The sequence below is a fragment of the Plectropomus leopardus genome, chromosome 17, assembly GCF_008729295.1.
Source record: "Plectropomus leopardus isolate mb chromosome 17, YSFRI_Pleo_2.0, whole genome shotgun sequence".
Classification (NCBI taxonomy): domain Eukaryota; kingdom Metazoa; phylum Chordata; class Actinopteri; order Perciformes; family Serranidae; genus Plectropomus; species Plectropomus leopardus.
Genome location: NC_056479.1, coordinates 21,548,652 through 21,567,166, shown reverse-complemented (window position 1 = coordinate 21,567,166; position 18,515 = coordinate 21,548,652).

The following is an 18,515-nucleotide window of genomic DNA, read 5'->3' as shown; positions in this document are numbered from 1 at the left end:
CAAATACTAAATATGAAAATCAAACATTTGAAATAACATGCTAGGACAGAAGCCTGATCTGCTGAGCACACAGGAGAAGCTGTTTGGAACAAATGAATTAAATGAATGAACAAAGAATTAAAAAAAAACAAAAAACAGATCTCAGACATATTTTGCAAAGTGGCATGTGCACGTTGTTTATTAATGCTTTAACAATGCTGTAAAATAGTTATATTCAGGCACAAAAACACCTGGTTAGGGTTAGGAAAAGATATATCTAAAATATTATGTTTTGATTGAAACTATCAAATACTAAATACTAAATTTGTTACCACAATCACTGCTGGAAATCTCCAGTGTCTCACTGAAAAACAACCAGTTTCAGAACCGCCATTATAGTGGGAAATGCTGCTAACGTCTGGCTAAAAATAACAGTTTTGGTGCCACAGTCATGTCCAGAAATGCCCCACTGTCTTGCTAGAAATCATACAGTGTATTGCTAAAAAAAATACTTGGTTTTGGGGCCACAATCATGACTAGCAATGCATTAAGTTCTAGCTAAAAATCATCCAGGTTATCAGCATAACCACGGCTGGAAATGTTTGATGTATTGCTAAAAAATACCTGGTTTTGGGGCCACAATCATGTCTGGAAATGCATTAAGTTCTAGCTAAATATCACCAAGTTATCAACACAACCACCGCTGGAAATGTTTGATGTATTGCTAAAAAAACACCTGGTTTGGGGACCAAAAACACCTCTGGAAATGCCCCTATGGCTCGCTAAAAAAAAAAAAAAAAATTCTATCTACAGCTACTGATGGAAATACCCTGAAGTCTCGCTAAAAAAAACATCTGACTTTGTCATTTGCTGTCTCACTTTGGTTTCAGCTCATTTGCAGGTAACATTAATATGATACATGTGAAATGTGCAAATGTTACATACCTGTAGGTTGCAGAATCATACAATAAAGACATTTTGTTCTTTACAGGTAAACAAATGCCAAACCTAATGTCATATTTGGTCATGTTTGCAAAGAAATATCAATTTTATTACAGATAAATCCCCATTTACCATTAGTTAAATAACAGCAAGAGGCCCCAGCTGGCTAAACAAGTCCATGTACCAGTAAGTAGAAGTTGCTTCCTGCTGGTAAATGTTCTGTCTCCCTCTTAATGGGCCTGCTTCCAAAGGGCACTGCATCACTTGGCATGGCTCTGGCACTGGCATGGTCTTCCCCCTAAACAAACATAGACACACACACACACAGGCACACATAGGAAGAGGCTGCCAATGTCCTGAAGCGAAGGTTGACAGTGCAAAAGTGGGAGGGGCTGCATCACCAGATTGCTTGTAATTGGCAGCCTCGAGAACCGAGTTATCCACCGACCTTCCTCACCTCCCTGCACGAGAACAGGGTAAATAAACTCCCCAGGTAGACGTCTTTTTTCACAAGCACAAAGTGTGCACTTTAAATTATTATAAGACCAAAGCAACCTCTGTAACCTGGACAAGATCTTGTGCAAGAACGATATTAGGTTGCAAACAGGAGTCGGTTTCAACAAATATTGCATGTGTGTTCATGTTTAATGTAAAACTAACCCAATTGCATTGAGCAAAGTAATGCAGAGCAAAGCATTTGATCTTTGGGCGACAGGGAGATAAAGCCAGCAGTCAGAATTAGCTATGACATCCCGCTCATGTTTTATTCATCGTGGCGCACGCTGTCGCTTTATTAGATGAGACAAGAGAGAGTGTTGTAAAAGTAACTCTTAAATCAGTTGAGCCCTCGCTATGAGAAACAGCTGCCCTTTCTTTTAATGGCAGATCTTTAAGATTAGGAAAGAATAAAATTTAAGAGTGTAATGAGGAAAAGAGGACAAGCGTGGGAAAACATCAGGTGACTTCTCAGCCAGTCGCTGCAAAGCAAGGTCAAAGATCTGGAAAAATCCACATCACTTTCCAGGGCAGCTCGGGGAAGGGTCACCGCTGTCTTATCACAGGTCGAGGCAGACTGCACTGCTGTGCCGTGACCGCAGGAGTAAACTTTGGCTTCTCCTCTCCCTCCCTTTCTTCCTCCATCTCTCTTCCCCTCTCTCCCTCTATCATTTGACCACCTGGCATCAGGCAGTGTGTTCCCTTTCCATCTGCTCTTATTCTCAAGCTGAGGAAACACTGAGGGGACAGATGGATGGATGAAGAGGTTGGAAAAATAGGAGAAGGAAAAGTAAACATTCAGGTCAGCAATGAAAGCAGCCAAGTATCTTTTATCAGCTTTAGATTAACAAAAAGCCTGAGTGGTGCACGATAGCACACGTGATAAAATAATCTGCAATTATTAACTCCTGTTTTGGCTGAGGAAGTGAGAAAATAATCACAAGATGTCCAGTTTAACCCTTTAAAACCTGAGCAAATTGGCTTGATTTCAGTGAGCAATTTTAGGGTTCAAAGGTTGAAATACTTGGGAAAGCCATTTGAAAGCAGCACAGGAAACGTGGTGTCGCTCCAGGTTTCAAATGCTTAAAAGGATGGCTCGTTATGTCCAAATGTGACTGACCTGAAGACATTTAATCATTATGGTTAGAGACGTCCTATCCCCTGCATACATGAGAAATGTCAAAAGCACATGTTGAAGTGTGCAGTCACAGTCCACCAACATATTGATTGCCCGTGGGTTTTTTTTTTTATTGATTCACATTAAAGCACCTTTCTTATCTGAATGCCATCTGTCATTTTTTTAAGATTCAATCTACGAAAGTGGCTTTTCATTTTAATATGTCGAGGTCTTGACCTGCATGTTTGTGCCAGGCTGCTTAATGAAGTGAGCGCGTTGATGTGTGATGTGCATTGCTGTGATTGAAAATCATATATTCAGTCATATTCAAGACATGCGATCAATGTGTGTTTTTGTGATGTTGTCAAACATATTGTGCATAATTGATGTTTGCTTTGTTGATGGGTAATGGGTGGTGTAGTACACGAGGCTGAACTAACGATGCTTTGAAGGGCACAACATGCACCGACAATTGTTTACTATAATCATTCAGTGGATGTCAACACAGACCGTGTGTGTGTCTGCGTGTCAGCACCGAGCGGGATGAGGATTGCTCGTCTCTGATGTCAGAGACACAACCTGGCACTTTAATGTCTCAATTAATATGTGCAGCTCAAGTGATCTGAACAGGAACATTGTGCTACACTGGTTTCTTGCCCCTCACTTTCATATTCCCCAGCAGCCATAGAAATGTAAATGAGGTAAGGTGTAAATGCATACACAGGCCACACATCAAGGGATTTACAATTCACATCTCTGAATGGCCTGTCAGAGGTTCAATTTGCCACGTTTGTGTGGTGATCAAAAGATAACAAGATCCGTGGAGAAAAAGAGCCTTTCAAACTTTGTTTTTGCATAATGAATTCATTTAGAGCAGCCTGTTTGGCTTCACCTATGCAAGCCTCAGTGGTAGAATAACACTCTAATTGAGTGCAGAGGATAGAGACCAGGTCAGGCCATTTAAACTAAAACAAGAGCTAACCACTGAGGACACACACACTGGCTATAATTCAGTCAGGGCTCATATTTTTCTATCAAAGTATCACAAATCTGTATGGTACAGTCTCCTCAGTATTCCCAAAGCTTCCTGCTGCAAATTGGCATAGAACCCACAACCAGTGCAGGACTTATTGCAGCATTTTGAGTCCTTCACTTTAAGATGCTCAAACAATTTTTAAAGGCAAAAGGGACTTCTTTTGCCTCCTGCCTCTTCGGTCTTAACTTTTTTGGGGGAAGTTTTCTATCTTTAGTTTTGCAAAGCCAGACTTGACTGTGCAATGGTGTAACCAGGGTTGTATTGCTATTTAGCGGAGTGCCTTACTTATGTGCACGCGTATGATTGTGGCTCATTTGGAAGGTTATGTAACCACTGTTCCTATGGTTGCAAGTCTACATACATTAACTGATCACATGATAAATGCTAGATGGACTTTATGAATAGCCCTCCATTCTGAGGTAAAGTTGCAGTGCAGGCAGAGGTCGAGCTCATCTTATAGGCTGGACTACAGAAACATAGCTAAGCAAGCTTTTGTTTCCTGCACACACTGTGGATGCAGGCTGGCTTTGTTGGGTTTTTCTGTCAAATACATGATGCATCATTAAAAAAGAAACCGCCAAAAAAGTAATGCATATCATACACTATTAGATATTATTGACTAAAACAATGATAATTTAATTCACCATGCTGCTCAAAGGCTACTGCCAGCAGCTATTAGTAACTTTAAAGATTAATTGTTTTCTTTATACTCAATGCATGTATTCATGTCATTAACAATTCAACACAACTCAAATGTCAATGGCACAACTTTGACAATGTCATTTATTATTATTGCCGGCTCTCTTGCATGGCAAAGAGTATTAATTTCAACTGGATTATGTGGTCTATGAATGTTCAATTGCCTTACATGGAGAAAAGTAGTGCCTAAGAGCCAGAAACATCTGTGAAGTTTGCTTTAAAAATAGAATAGCAAAGTCAAGCTCTTTAGAGTGTGAATGTGTTATCTCTGTTTTGTTTTATTGGTTTGGTCGCTTTAGTTTTATGACATCTGTGGTGATATGTGGTCATCGCTGTGGTGCTCTGGGCAGCGTTTCCCAAAGATCACTTGGCAACGGTGTTACCACAGTGTTGTTTTGATTCACTGAACTGACAGCAGCTCCCCAAACCCCAAACAAACAGCATGCATTGTTTTACTGAGGCTGATAACACCACAATAAATAATGGAACACCAAAATACTGCAAAAAAAGTAATGCTAGCCCAGTCCAAATAAATCAAAACATTTCTGCTGAGCAGCAGTATTGTTACCTTCCTGTTACAGCGAAAATCAAATCTTTAATTCAGCTGATAATGGCATTTTGTTGTAATATTTCACTAAGTCTAAATCAGGGTTATTTATAGTCCCCACCATGTGTAAACTAAGTCAAATAAACCCAATGATCTCAATGTAAAAAGATAAATTGTGCTTAAGGCGCTTGGGACTCCATGTATCTTTTCAAAATAAACCAAAGTTTTTACAGGAAATGTACAGTTTCTGGTTATTAAATGTACATTTAATATAAAGTCTCTTTTCAAAATAAACTTAGAACCTAAGGAAGTAAACCTAAAAAAAAAATGTGTCTTTGTTTTTTGTGTTAGTTCCTCAGGTTAAGGCAACAAAAGTATGTGATTATTTTTAGATTACATCATGGTTTGGATTAAAATAATGTTTTTAACTTACGAAACATCATGTGACATACATCACTAGCGTAGTATGCCCCAAAGACTAGCAAACTAGCAGTTATTATAATAACCAATTGACTTTTAGTATCAGATAGGACACAGACAGCAGCCTCCAGAGTAAAAGTCCAGGGTTTGTTTGACCCATCCACCTCTCCACCTACCTGCAGACTTTCTTGCTCTTTAATGCAATGCTACAGCAGTTTCTCAAAGCATCAAAAAAATGAAAGGGTGCCTCTCTATCTGATTCCGAGGGCTGGGAGTGGGACAAGATAATCTCTTGAAATAGTTACCTAAAACTAATAAATGAACAGTTAAAGGGATAGCCATCTGATAGGGCTGAGGAAACATCAGAAAAAACTGTGCGTGTGTATCCATGCTTTCATTCACCTACAGAGAAGTAAACCATAAGTGTAGCGAGACAGGTTAGCAGAGGCAGACAAGGTGATAATTCTTGTACTGATATTGTAAAAGCTTTCAAAATTGCAATCTAAAAATTGTCCATAGTAAAAGAAAGTGCTCAAGGTCGGGAAATTCTGTATTTGTTCACTGCTAACAGAAATGTTAAACTTTAACTTCAGCATAGAACAATATTACCTAAATATTGTTTCTCATTTATGCAGTTATACACGTCTAGATTAAATTAGAATTCTATTTTACATAAAATCATTCGGGTCTAAAGTCGTAATATGTTCAGTCTGTACATTTTTCCCACCCATAAACTCTGATAGGAACCTGCAGTGAGGGCAGAGGGATTGGCCGGCTATAGGTGAGCCAGTACACGTATATTACACTCCCTATGCTCTCTGCACACCGACTCTGATTCATATTAGTGCCATAAAGAACAGGGCGAGGGCACTTTTAGACAGGGGTGGCATAAATCCCACAGTACAGAGCTGATGAAAAAAAAAGAGCTCCTCACTCAAACACAGTCAGTTTCTAAACACTCTGTTTTATTTCTGAGCCGCAACACTGACTAAACTTTCAGGCTCCGTTCAGTCTCCATTGTCTTGTTGAGTAGTAGAAGTGGAGTATATACAGATGGAATTGAGTCTGATGCCAGTTCCACAACGACACAAAGCCAGCCTGATGACCTTCATGGTGTTTAGGCGTGTCCATCCAATCTTTCCGTCTCCCCCCTGAGTCTGTCATAAAACACACGCTGCGCTGACACCTCAGGGTGCAAGGTGTAGGGGCGCGAGTTATGATGTGCTGTAAAAAAAAAGATCTAAACATGACTGACTGTACACTGAGCAGTATTTTTATGTTCTATTACACATCAGCTTCAGCCTGTAACAACGCTCCATCTCCAGCCGCTGCCGTCGTCACATCTGCATGGGCTGAAATGTACAATGAAATGGAAACACTCAACCAATCCTGTTGTGATTTACAAAAGCTCTTCTTCAGCCCTGTCAGAGACACTCACTTGTATAGTATAATGTAAGAAGACACTCAGCTAAAGCTTAATATCCCCTTTATATTTACCTCTTTATTATTATTTTGATATCCTAGAACAATGGTTCCAAACTGGTGGGTTTTGGTCCAGAAGTAGGTTGCATGTCCATTCTGAAAGGACTGCAAGGGACTTGTTAAAGTGTTTACTTTGTTTAAATAAATAAATAAATAAATAAATAAAAATTTGAAGAACAGTGAATTTCTGGCACAGAGCTTTTATTTTGAAATGCAGTTTCTGTTAATTCTTGCATGTTTTTATTTTTTTGTGTTCTGTGCCACCATGGTTTTTTTTATGTTTGTTTTAAATAAAAATTAATATGGTAATTTATCTAATTTGTGAACCTAGTACCAATGACAAAGTAGAAATCTTGACCCTGTGGCTGCACCAGTTGAGAACCACAGTCCTGGCACACCTTTTTTTTTTGTATTCGCATAACAGGATACACCTTATTTAATTTACTTAGTATCTCCAGGTCTGGCCTGCAGTAATGTTAGAGTTTTCAGGCAAGCCATTTCATAAGTCAAACATGTTTGAGGGAGAGTAAAAAAGGACCTGCTTTCTCAGTCGGGTATCTAACAAATGTTTACCCAGTAAAGTCAGTCATATTTTAATCAGTTTTGCTAATGTTTGCACTGTGCTCAGCGTCAGTGAGACGGCGAACGATCTGTGTTTAGATTGGAGGGGACAGCATCAGCAGAGAGCTGAACCCTGATATCAGATATGCTCTATGAATATAGCACACAGCTACAGCATCACGTTGTAAATTATTAGTTTGGTAAAGTCCCAGTAAAACGGAAGTTAAAGCGTCTGTTGCTTTAGTACTGTGGCACATTTCCTAGTGAAACTGAATATTTGATCAGTGAACTGTTACAAGAGGGGTTTAAAACAAATCCTTTGCATTTGATTGGGCTGTTAAAGTTGGCGGGCTTGAGTTTAGTGCAATATGCAGCTACAGCAAACAGCTGGTTTTATGCCATAGAGTGTATAAATAATGGACCTAGTTACCATGACATCACACACTGGTTTTTGGACTGCTGTTTTGAAGCCTCGAGTTTGATTTTGACCATCATCATTTTGGTTTTTTTGAAGCCAGAAGTGACTTTAGTTGGACGAATGGCTGGAGCTATGGAGAAGTGGTGAAATTAGCTACAGAGACCAAAAATGTCTTTTGTACCAGGCTGTAAATGTGTTTCTGCATGTATTTTTTCATTTTTGGTGTAAAGTTATTTTACCATGAGGGTTGATGGAGATTGACTTTGTATTGGAGCCAGCCTCAAGTGGCCATTCAAGGAACTGCAGTTTTTGGCACTTATGCATTGGCTTCATTTTTCAGCCTAGGAGGTTGCTGCTTGTTCCACAAACACCTCCCTCACTGTTAGATGAATGATTTAGACCTCAGCCACATTATTTTGGAAATGAAAGAAATGTCTGACTGTTGAAAAATGGGCATGTAGTAACAGTGACGTCCCAATGGTGTTACACCGACCTGATAGTGTCCATCAGGGAGAGAAGGACAAATGTTAGTTGCTGAAACAGTCAACTGTAAAATGTCTTGCACATAATCTGAAACTTTTACGGATACCATTTTGCTCAATTGAATAAATTCCAGCCCGTGTTCTTTAACAACGGCATTTCTGGGAAATAAAGACACACTGACGTAGAATGCTGTTGCTAACTTAACCTTAGCTTTGTGCAGCTGGAGGTTTCAAATTTTTGGTAGATGCTCTTTTTCCATATTCCTTTTCACCAGTGATACTCAACCTACTAACTGAGAGCCAATGCTGGCCCACAATAGGGTGCCAGGTGGCCCCCAACCATTTTCTAATTCACAATAAGAATAAAATTAATTACTTTAATTAATATTATCAGTATACATAAGTTGCCAGAGTGCATAAAACAGAATCAAAATAGAGCTTGTTTATCAAAAAAAGTGCTGGTGAAGGACCCCGCACCCCCCTACAGAGGTCCTAGCTAAGCCCCTAATGTCCTAAGACCCTAGAAACATCCTAAAATCCTAGGAATCCACCTAAAATCAGAGAATCATCCTGAAGTCATAGAAGTGTCCTAAAAACTCCCTCAAAATCCTAGAAACACCCTAAAACTAGAAATATTCGAAAGTGCGAGAAACCTCCTAAAAGCAGAGAATTGTCCTAAAATCATAGAAACGTCCTAAAATCCCAGAAGACTCCAAAAATCCTTAATACATGTATGGGGTTGCTGTTACTGGCAGCTGGCGTCCTGTCATTTTGCAAAAGTGGCCCCCAACCAAAGCAAGTTGAGTATCCCTGCTTTACACCATTATATTTCCTCTTGGCTATTTAGGGCAAGTAGTTACTCACTGGCAAAAGGTGTAAGCTTTTTTTGGATCACTGCTGGGTTTCTTAAGCACCAATAAACAGGCAGAATTACCGCTAATATGGACTGAATGAGGAGTGCGACCTGGTCATGGCATTTACTGAAGCGGTGACCAGCCTCCCCCTCATGTTTTCCTTGTCAACACAGCACATAACTGCAGACTGTGCGCAGGAAAGAAAATAAGTAAACTAGGTTGCAGAAGCAAATGTTCTTTATGGTGATTAACAACCATTAACATCATTTCACTCAAAATGTCAAATGTGTACATTATTTTTCACATGAATGCTTATGACTTTCCAGCATTACATTGGCAGTATTTTTCTTGCACACACTTGCATTACAAATTTGTTCATTACTGCTAAAATTATCCGAACATTCCCACTTATTTTCCTCTCACCACTCAGATCTGCCGCCTGTGAAGAGTAAAAGATGTCCTCACAGTAAGCAGAACTGTGATAAAGAGGAAAAGAGAGTGTTACTCAGTCCATCTGTGTCCTATTCTCCTTTTTGCATTCCTCGAGTTCACTTCTGTGGTGTGAATTTTTGCCTTTTTTGAGAGCTAAGGCAGCATACAGCTCTCCCTTAAAAAGGATTTTATCCTTAAAAGGTTTATCGTGTCCAAAAAGGAAATTAGCAGAGTATGAGGAAAACTTGAGCAAGTTGGCTCAGTTTCTTTCAAAAACATTGGAAGAAGAAATTGGAAAAAAAATGGAAGAGAAATTACCCCAAAATTTGCAGGAAATTAAATTTTACACAAAAATTACCCAAAAATGTGTAAAAATAAATAAATAAATTAAATAATGGAAATGACTTGGGAAAAGTGCTTAAGAATATAATACTTTTGTATATATAATATATTTTTGAATATGTAATTATGATAATTATGAATTAAGTTTTTCCCTAGACATTTTTCTTTTTTTTTTTCTTTTTTTCCTAGATTTTTTCTTATTTTCCCTTAGGCAGTTGTTCCCTGCTTCTTTAAAAAAAAAATGTAAATACACTGATTTGTTGCAATTCCTGGAACATTTATTACCAAGTTGCTCATTGCCTTTTCCATGTTTTTGAAAGACATCGAGCTAATTTCTTTCGGGTTCACTTGTTTAAATACGCATTTGCCTTTTTTGAGAGCCAAGGCAGCCTGTAGCTTTCCCTTAAAAGGTTTATAGTATCCACAAAGGAAATGAGAAGAGCATGAGGGGAGACACAGAGAAAAAAAGTGAGGTAAGGGGATGATAGGAAAAAGAAATATTGACATAAAGTTTAAAAAATGTAAGACATTTTAAAGAGAAAGAGATCTGTTAAAGGAAATAATGAAAATCAGGAAGGTAGGATGCTGAAGAGAGGAGAGGGAAAAGATTAGAGAAGGGGAGAAAGAGAGATAGAAGCCAAGAGACAGAGATGCAGCTGTCGGAGAGAAAGCCACCACTCTCTCTGCTGTTGATTATTTCTCAAGCACTCTGGCACTTTGCTAATCTGAGGACGGATGGAGCTTAGTTAGTCGTTAATAGCTCTGCTGACGCCTCCCAGTGTGTAGTGACCCGGCACACTCACAGGTCAAACCATCGGCCAACAAATATCCTGACAAATTAACCACGGAGTTCTTATTATATGAGCAATAATATTTTAGTGTTCTGCAAACTGACCTGCAATCTTCTGCAGCAGCAGGAGGTGGCGATTTTTATTTTCTTTATTTTTGGCAGGATGCATCAGTTGAATATGAATCATAGAGTAAATGAGCAGAGCAAAGCTAGCAGGAGATTTACCTGTCTCCAAAGTAAACTTCTTTTCCGTCTCTCTCCTGATTTTTTTTTTTCCCCTCTCGTTCTTTTCCACTCGCTGTCATTTCAATTCAGGTCATTTCTCATATCCATGCGCAGCCTCACCAGAAGAAGCAGACAGATTTTTGCCCTAAAGGTGACTCTCGTTAAAACTTTTACAGAGTTTCATGTTCCAAAAAAAAAATTTGCTAGACATTAATTGATAAAGCTCCAGGCGCCGAATGTCGTAGGGTTCGGGTTGTTATGCTGCAAAAATCATGTGAATTTCTGATTTCAAAGAATATCCGCAGGGTTCATCAGAGTGGTGCTCATTGCGGTTGACCTACACACCCGTACCCTTCATGAATTTTAACGCTCCCTTTAGGTATCAGAATTATTGACAGGGAGCGTCAATACTGAATGAAAAATTTATGGACAGTGACTGGGTAGGAGGGTGGAGATGCAATGCCCTCGTATCAGGTGCAGAATGACAGGATTCAATTAGAACCAACATGTTTCTCAGGTTGAGAGGTGATCATTGAAGGTCAGACGCTGTTAGGATTTCTTCGATCGTGAAGGAATTTAGCACCGCTGCGTAATGATTTTCTTACTGCGGGTATTGATATTCAGCACTAGTTCATCAACAGAGAGAGTGTGCAGTTTGTAGGCCTTCTATGATTATGTTTTTTGTAGATTTTAGTTTGAGCTATAGCAGTGGTGTAGTCTGATTAATTGTAATGTGTCATTATTACCTGATATTTTTCAGATTTTCTTTTACCAGTTCATATTGTGTTTTTATTTTATGTTCACATTGTTATGTATGCTGCATGCCTTTTATGGATGAACTGAAACCTGCACTTTGCATTTACTACAACTGTATAATTTTACCACGAATAGCTTTTCTATTCTGATTGACATCAGCAGTCTTCTCTGTGCACATCCACCTTGTGCTCTAACTCCTTTGGTCAACCACAACATGCGACGCACTAAGCGCTGTGTGGGGGCAAAGAAAGACAAGATTCTCTCTGCATGTTCTGCAGCATTTGTTTGCAGTTTGCTGCCACATCTCTTGATACCTTATTTAGGTATCTTTACCTAAATAACCTTATTTAGGTTCTGCCGCAAAACTTTGTTGATATTATCCTTGCTGATTTTTTAAGTGGGTGTCTGGAAACCCTGGAGCTTCTCAATGGCTTAACGGCACATACCTTCATAACACGTAGACTATACCACTGAACTGTTGCCTTTTAAAGCCTTTTTAAAGACCCCACCAAATTCAAAAAAGGACATGATCTATACTATGATGGATCATGAAGCAAGGTTCAAAATCTCTGTAAGTTGCCTCTCACATGACTGATTTGTAACCCACTTGGCAAAAAACAGTTTAAAATCTATATTATCATGACATCCTTTGGGAAATAGCGAGCAGTAATAAGTTATTTGTGGTAAATGAGCTAAAACATTAAAAAACACGGACTTGGCTCCCTGTAAGTGGGAGAAATGCTTGTCTGCAAATTCTGACAAGCTGTGAAAGACAATATGACCTCACTGAGCACAACCAGTGAATCTGAACACTGTGTATACATTATTGATATACAGCTCTGCTGTGGGTTTCTATGCAAAGGCATAGGAAATAATTACAGCATTGTCGATACTAATCCAGTCAATGCTATGGCTCAGTGTTGTTCCTGGCTCATGTACTTACGCTTTGTATGAGCTCACACTAATTGAACAACTTTCCTCTCACTCTTTCCTCTTTCCTATACACATCTGCTTGTGCACAGACTAAAATAACTCCCACTTCCCCTGATTCTCCTTGTATAAGCTTGAGCTAGCTTTGGTGGCAGAAAGCAACAAGCTGACCTCAATCCCCTCCCACTGTGGGTCAACATCTTGCCCGGCAGAGCAGCTCTCTGGCTGTCACATGAAGCACCAATCCAGCATATTCTTAGCCCTGCAGCTAGCCTGTTCCCATGGCCTTGGAGCGATTAGCCTTGCTATTCATACCCAAGCAAAGCTACTCTCTCAAGCTCCCTGTCTCCTCAGCCACTCTCCTCAGGGATCGGACTGGTCAAATACTCTGGACAGCAAATCTACCTCAGCTAAGCAGCTGATTAGCACGCTTCTGGCAGACAAGTGTCTGTGTGCGTCCCTTTGCTTGTGCACAAATAGTGTGCAAACTAAAATCAAGAGTCAGTGCATGCACGCAAAGAGGAGATAACAAACTCTTAGCAATATCACTCTCTGACTTTGCTGCCCTTTCAGCCAGTGAGGTGTTTCTCTCCCTCTCTTCAACAAACACTTCCACCCACAGATCTGGTATTTAAAATTCAGATAGCTGATCCTTCCTTCTTCCTTTCCTTGATACTTTGCTGCAGCCACGTCTGAGTCTGAGCAGTTGAAAACAATCTTTTACCATGGGAATTAATTAAGAAAGTCTAAATCTAGACCATAGAGTCCCTTTAAACATACAGTGCAGAATGACAAAGACTGACAGAAAAAAGAGAAAGTTAGATAGAGGGGGAAGTGTGAAATGAATATTTGCCTCAGGTGTTGAACTAAATCTTTTCTTTTTCAACAGAGGTTTTAGCATTATTAAAAGGACCTGTTCATCATTAGACAATGAAAGACTAAGAGATCGTGACAATGTATGTTGACAATAGTTCACTGCATGTTAGGCCTTATTTCCTCAAGTGCATTTGGTTAAGTACAATTCTTAGGTACTTGTACTTGAATTTATTCATTCAATGATACTTTCTACTTCTTTTCCGCTACATTTCAGAAGTAAATATTTTACTTTAACCCTCTACCTTTTCCTAACAGCTTTAGTTTTTTACAGTTAGAGCCATCTGATAAATATATAATATATAATTCATTGTTAAAGATAAAAGCAATTGTTGTCTTTTTGGCCTGTGTCCATTTATAAAAAAAAAAAACAGACTAGTTGTTGTCATGTTTCAGATGTCCTTCATGCACTGTTTGGGGGCCGAAACAGGTACATGCATTGGCTTAGCTTTTGGCGGGCATGCAGGGTGCAGGTCCCCATCAATATTTACATGTGCATTTATCACCTTAAAATATCAAAGTAGCAAATGTCTTTAATTTGGGGACATTTTGTGTTTGGGGGGGGGGTTACTTTGAATTGATGCATAAAAGGCAAAAAAATGTTAAAATTTCTCTGAATGCAGAAAATTATGCGTTTGATGCTCAAAATTTGCGGGAGGACCGGAGGCAGTGTTGTAGACAGTGAAGGTCTGTGCATCAATTATATACATCCCTACACATAGGGAGATAATTCTTTTCACTAATTTCACCGTATATATTACTATATATATTACAGATTAATTCCATTTGCCATTATTTAAATTTCTTTGTCACCTATATTCGTATCTTACTTGAACTTCACTACACTACCGCCATGTCCCTTGATACTGCTACGTTTCACCTGTATCTGTAAGCTTCCGGAAAATGTGTACAAATATGGGCAAGATGAATGCAGATAACAGACAGAAGGATCCGTCCATCTCCATATGTAAAGTAAATGAGCCTTTACAAGGGGCCAGACCATTGAAGTTGGGAACCACTGTGTTAAACCACTACTACTACTACTACTACTACTACTACTACTGCTGCTGCTACTTACAAATTATGGCATCAGAATTAAGAATCTAGTAATGCCAAATATATTTTTTTTTGAAGTATAGAATATTTCTTTGTTGCAGTTTTGGTGATTTTGTTAAAATGAAGGCTCTGAGTACATTTCCAACAGTTATTAGAAACATTAATGATTGTCAGTTTGTCCCAGTTTGTTTCTCAGCTGGTTTTACAGCAAAGCTTTGCTCCAAACAAAACAAGTTTGCACAACCATGTAGTGATAGGGCTTACAGCTGTAGGAGAGAGAAGCATAGTGACATAATAAGCCTGCAGCGATTGCCTGGAAACGGATCCAAGCACACACAAACACATGCGGGTCTCGACACAACGTTGGCCTATGTAAAGGTCATGCCTCATCACTTGATTGATAATGTGATATTAGCTGTGATATCATCACGCTGGTTCTCAATCAAGGTGACATTCATTGAGACAAAGCAGGTTACTGAAGCGTTATATTGCACAGACCACATGGAGTCATTCTTGTGAAGCAGAAGTGAAGGAACATGCAGTTAGAAAGCTAAAAACAACTGCTTCAGCACTGTTAGGTGCAGTCACATTCAAAGCTCAGTCCAACCCAAAAAGGTTAGAAATGTTCGAATGGTGCCCACATTCCTAGAGAGGTAAAATGTCCCTTAGGGTTGGCAGTGTCCCCTACACCTCAGTGCACAAGAAGTTTCACAAACAGTGGCATTTTCACACCCAACCAGCTCTCCTTCACTAAAAGGGCATTGTGCAGCATGCCAGCAGGACACAGGAGGAATGGGCAAACACTCAAAATCCTGCAGAGGAAAAGGAGTAACAAAACACTGCCATGTCCCAACTGCAAAAACAAGCAGTCATGTAAGAGGAGCCTTTAAAGGCTTCCATATTTACTGGAAATACTGAATAGTAGCTCAGATGTATCTGCAAGCTCATGTTTTATATACTTAGATGCATGATAGATGATGATAGCTGCATCTGGTCTCCATCCTGTTCAAACAGATTTCCAGCTGACCTCGCCCACTTTGGGCCAATCACTACTGTACATCTAGTATGAGAAGGGTTTGATACTATTACTGACAGAGGATCGCTGTTGAGAAAGATGAGAAAGATGAGATAAGAAAGATGAGTTTGCCGTGACAGAATTTGGAAAAAATTTAATTTACCCCACTGGTCACAAAACAGATGGGTCACAGTGAAAACACACAATCCAGTGTTTTGATTAGGGCTTTAAACTTCTGGTCAGTACTACTATATTTTCTACAAACTACAATATTTTCTAAGACAGTTATTGTACCATGACAATCTCATAACATTGATCACAGAGATAAGAGATCATATTTACTTTTCACCCGAGGCATTGAACCTACTTAAACACAGAGTTTAGTCGCCCTGGGCAAGTGTAGATGTTGAGCTCTGTGACAGGAAAAAAATGCTTTGGTGGACACACAACTTACATATAGAGTGCACTCACTGCACTGTGGCCATTTTGTTAATTTAGAGATGACGTGCAATTTTTTCCCTCCATTGACCAATCGATTACTTGAAAAATAGATAGAATTTCAGCTGACCAAGATTTTCTTTGGTTGATTACAGCCCTAGTTTTGGTTGGTTGTAGGCTGTAATTGTATCCAGTTGTGTCCAGAGGCATTTTGGTCTATGACAATTCATATCACCCCTTGAAAATTGCAATTCAATTTAGCAGTCCCAGAATAATTCACATTTGCAAATTGGTCTGTTGATGCCAGACTAACAAAATAGATGTTCAAAAATATCAGAATCTGTCGTAACCTCCAATTTCTTGGGTGAGCTCAGGGCATTTTGCATGATTTTGCACACAAACACTTAAATGTTCCAGGCTCCACAGAAATATTACACATGCTTCAGTCTCACATTGTCAGTTTATCTTCACCAATTAATTAGTGTCACACACATTAAACTGGATGTGACTATTCTCCAAATCCACCAGATCTGACACCATACTGATTTCCAAACCATCATCAATCTGTTTCTCACCATCCTATTATGTGCCCTCTCCATCCTCGTAAAGACCAAGGTACAATGTCACATAAAAAGGAATGCCGGCACGCTTTGAAATGCTTTTCCCCGTCGGCCAAGATGTACCAGTTCTTCACCTCAGCCTGTCATGAAAGAGACTGATGTTGCTGCGAGGCGTCCCAGAGGTCAGACAGCCATGTTACACTGCTGCATCCCAACCTTGGCAGATACATTAGTAAATTTAATTCCCCTCTGCCCTGCTGTATGTCTTTTAGTTGTGCAGCTGTGTGTGTAGCGTTCAGTAAAATCCAAGAAGCTGCTGTTACTTCTGCTGTGGTTCACATGTGTCAGAGGTAGAGCGAGCAAGGATTAATTTAGTTTGACATGTATGAAATACAGGTTCAAGTCCCTGAAGGGAAGGTTTATAAATCGGAGTTTCAGTGAGATTGTATCTCGAAATTGCAACTCTTAAGATGTGCTTGGTGTTGCAAGAGTTGTGTGTAAATGAAAAAAACTTGGTGTTTTTGTGAGCTGTTTAAGGAAACTGATCATCAAAGAGCGTCAGCAACAGATATGGAAAAAGATTTTGCCCTTCCGTGTAATTGAGGTATGAAGACGGAACAGATAGAGAGGGGAAAAGTGCAAAGTGAGACTGAAAACAACTCCTACAGTGAAGGAGAAAATGACAAAAAAACAAAGATTGGAAGATAGGCAGAAGGTGCAGGAGTACACTGTGAGTGAATACTTCAGGCCATGAGCTGACAGGTGCCAGAAACATGTCACAAGATGATTTATTTCACAGGACGAGGCAATTTAACCAACCATGACCTATTTCTCAGCTCTTTTCACAAATTTAAACCCAAGATAATAATCTCAAGAAGAAGTTAGATGAACACTTAAATGATGATTTTCTATCATCAGTTACATTTTCTCCCCATCTGTTGTGTAAAACACGAATTATATTTGATATTGTGACTTCTCATGATATTTTCAGAGAGGAAATTCTTGTAGCTTGGCAACACTTGTAAAAGTCCTTCACCACTGAGCTGGACGTGACGCAAATAACAACACAAACATATCCAGCACGATCTCTCTACAGGGATCTCAACCTGCTACAACTTCTAAACAGCTCACAGGGTCTATCCCAAACGGGTGTGTGTTTGTACGCATCTTTCCATAAATGTAAATACATGTGATGTATTAGCCATTCATGTGAGGAAATGAAATGAAGTTGCCCTCTTGGGAAATATTAGAAAATAGTGGAATGTGAAGGAAAAATCCATATGAAGGCGTATTTAGATTCATTTCCATTCACTGACTGCCTATGAAACTCTACACATGTCCCAAATAACAATCGCTTTTCCAGATATATACTCCACGTTTATGTCCAATTTCTATATGCTTCATTTGAAATTGCTTCCACCCACATCAGCTGTCTTTTTCCCTCTCTTTTACACACACATACACACACTTAGATATTCCCTGACGCTTCATATCGCTAATGCTGGATGGAGGTTGTCATGGGAACACATCTTTGACAGTTTTCTCAACTCACTCGCAGCAAAAACACAGAAACTCACTCAGGAGTCAGAGGAAGTACAAGCGTTCGTAGGAGAAAAAGGGGCAATGAGAATCATCGGGAGGCATCAGTGAAGGCCAGTTGGATGCATGGGTAGTTTATCTGTGTATATATTTTGGATTATAGTCAGTGACCACCTGCAGAGTTTCAATACACCTGATTTCACAGATCCATCCAAGTTAAAAAAAAAACTAGGTTTTCCTTTCATTCTCTATGCACTTTGCAAATGACATGCACACAGGTTGATCCCACCTACATGTCTGAACCTTAAATGTAGCTAGAGGCAGGAGCTGGCTCCTCACTTAACAAAGACTGGAAACTTGTGGAAAGAGCTTGTTTGAATTGGTCCAACATTAACAAAATGTATCTATTTCTTTGATGGAACCAGTTGCCAGGCAACCAACAGAGACTCCGGGAAGTTATTGGTGCTTGCCAAGAAATAGTCTGGCACAAAACCTCACAGGAAACAATGAATAGGCCGAATCATCCC